Source organism: Mus caroli, chromosome 7 (genome assembly GCF_900094665.2).
Source record: "Mus caroli chromosome 7, CAROLI_EIJ_v1.1, whole genome shotgun sequence".
Taxonomy (NCBI): domain Eukaryota; kingdom Metazoa; phylum Chordata; class Mammalia; order Rodentia; family Muridae; genus Mus; species Mus caroli.
The window spans coordinates 15,765,229-15,768,049 of NC_034576.1; positions in this window are offsets into that span (position 1 = coordinate 15,765,229).

Consider the following 2,821-nt stretch of genomic DNA (forward strand, 5'->3'; position numbering starts at 1 on the left):
TGTGTGTGTGTGTGTGTGTGTGTATGCATGTGTGTGTGTGTAGGGATTGAATAGACTTTGTAGGCTAAATAAAGGCTCTACCACTGATAATACCTTCTAATAAGTGAGCCTCATAGAGTCCCCAAGCTGCTTCCTGGGGTATTTCCGGCAGATGCTATACGCCCAACCAACCCTCATATATATACCAAGCCGTTAATTTTCCTTCTTTTTAATTTTTAAAGCCACGTCTCAGTAAATATCCAGGCTAGCCTTCAACTCACTTTGTAGCCCTGACCAGCCTTGAACCTGTGAGCCTTATGCCTTAGCCCCTCAAATGCAGAGATTTTAGGCCTGCACCACCAGGCTTCCTGGTTGGCTTTGAGATGGAGTTTCACTGGGTAGCCCATGTTCAGTTCCCAGGACCTACATGGCAGCTCACACTACCTGCGACTCCAGTTGCACTAGATCGGACACCCTCGCACAGACACACTTGCAGGCAATACACCAACACATGTGAAATAAAAATAGGTCAGAGATTTTAGCCGAGCAGTGGTGGCTCCTGCCAAATTCTACATTCCTGTGCCTCAGCTTTCCCAAGGTCAGGATTTCTAGCTTAGCCCACCACATCTGTCTCACAGGATTCATTTGGGGTCTCGAAAGTTCCTATCGTCAAAGCCACGTCTTTCTGGGGACTGTTACAGAAATCCCAGGAAACAAAGACTCATAGGAAAACTAAGCCTCAAGGAAAGGCACCGTCATTTTAAGGCCAAATATAAGATTGCCCAACAAGAAGTTAAGATTTAGTCTTAGTGACCAAGAGAACGTGATGTCTGCATGGCCTTGCAGGAGGCTAGCACACACATTCAAAATGAAACTTTTTTTAAAAATGTACATGAGTACACTGTCACTATCTTCAGATGCATCAGAAGAAGGCATCAGATCCCATTACAGGTGGTTGTGAGCCACCATGCGGTTGCTGGGATTTGAACTCAAGACCTCTGGAAGAGCAGTCAGTGCTCTTAACCACTGAGCCATCTCTCCAACCCTGCTTTATTTTGTTTTGAGACAGGGCCTCTCTATGTATTCCTGACTGTCCTAGAACCGGCGCCCCCCCCCCCTCCCCCCCCCCCCCAGGCTGGTCCTGAAGTCACAGAGATCCCCCTGCCTCCAGAGTGCTGGGATTAAAAAGTGTGCAACACATTTAGCTGCAGCCTCTCTTTTTTTGTTGTTTTTTTTCAAGACAGGGTTTCTCTGTTTGGCCCCAGCTGTCCTAGAACTCACTCTGTAGACCAGGCTGGCCTCGAACTCAGAAATCTGCCTACCTCTGCCTCCGGAGTGCTGGGATTAAAGGTGTGTGCCACCATGCCTGGCTGCAGACTCTCTTTTTAATTTTAATTTTTATCTATTATTATTGTGTGTGATTATGCATTTGTGTGTAATGCATAATGTATGTGTGTGCACTTGGGAATGCCCAAGTGTCCACCTGTCTGTAACTCAGTTCCCAGCACCCTCATTGCAGCTCACACCTGTCTGTAACTCCATTTGCTGGGGATCAGACACCTCACACAGACACGCGTGCAAGCAAAACACCAATGCACATGAAATAAAAATAAATCATTAAAAAAATAATTTTAGCTGGGCAGTGTTAGCGTACACCTTTAATCCCAGCATTCAGGAAGCAGAAGCAGGCAGATCTCTGTGAGCTCGAGGCCATCCTGGTTTACAGAGTGAGTTCCAAGGCAGCCAGGGCTACACAGAGAGACCCTGTCTCAAAACAGACGAACGAGCAAAAAAGAAATTCCTTATTATTAATTTAAATTGTTTTAATTATTGTATTTTATGTGTATGGGTGTTGTGTTTGCATGTATGTCTGTGCTTGGTGCCCACAGAGGTCAGAAGAGGGTGCGTTGGGGAGCCCCTAGAACTGATGTGAGCAGTAGGAACTGGGAATTCGAACATTCTTCTGAAAGAGCAGCCAGAGTGAGTAACCACTGTATCCCATCCCCACCTTCCAGGGAGGTGCATTGAATATTTGGCTAGATCCCACTTAACAGGGCTGAGGCTAAGACTTGTCTACAAGGTAGATGCCTGGTCTCCATCCTTAGAACAAAGGAGCAGGCCCGAACAGGAATGTCAGGGAGAGCTTCCCCACTGATAAGGTGAATTCAAAGTGAAGATGGGTGAGATTAGCTTTGGGCCTAGGGAACAGAGAATCCGGCCCAGCCCAGAGGGGGAATGTGAGACTGGAGATAAGGGTGGCCTCAGGCCAGACACCTGCTGGAGCCGTGTCAAGGTTAACCAGGGTCAGCCAGAGGCCTCTCACCCACGGTGCAATCCCCAAATTGGCTGCAACACCCACCAGAATTGATACATCAGCGGTAGGGCGCTCCTCGTGCCCGCTGCAGAGTTAGGGCCGGCCAGAGCCCGATTTCCGGAACTACAGAGGAACCACAGTCCTTTCTGGCCCTTAGCCTGGAGTCTCTAAGGGGATTCCTGACTCGAATTCCACATCCCATCCTGCAGGAAATCCTGTTGATTCAGCCATGGAAACATAGGCCAGCCCTGACAGCTACTCCAGCTCCATCATCTCCTGCGCGACTGAAACAATCACCTCCGTAGAGCTTCCGAGCCAGCTGCCAACAGCTGCCAGCACACCACCAGGTCTGGCGGACTTGGGAGAAGGAAGCCAGAAAAGGGTGCCCAGTGCCGCCCAGGGATTAGAATTGCAGACACTGTGAGCCACCTGAATGCTGGGAACCGAACTCCGGTCTTTTGTGAGAGCAATGCTGCTCTTAACTGCTGAACACTCCTCTCCCTCCCCCTCTCCCCCTCTCCCCCTCTC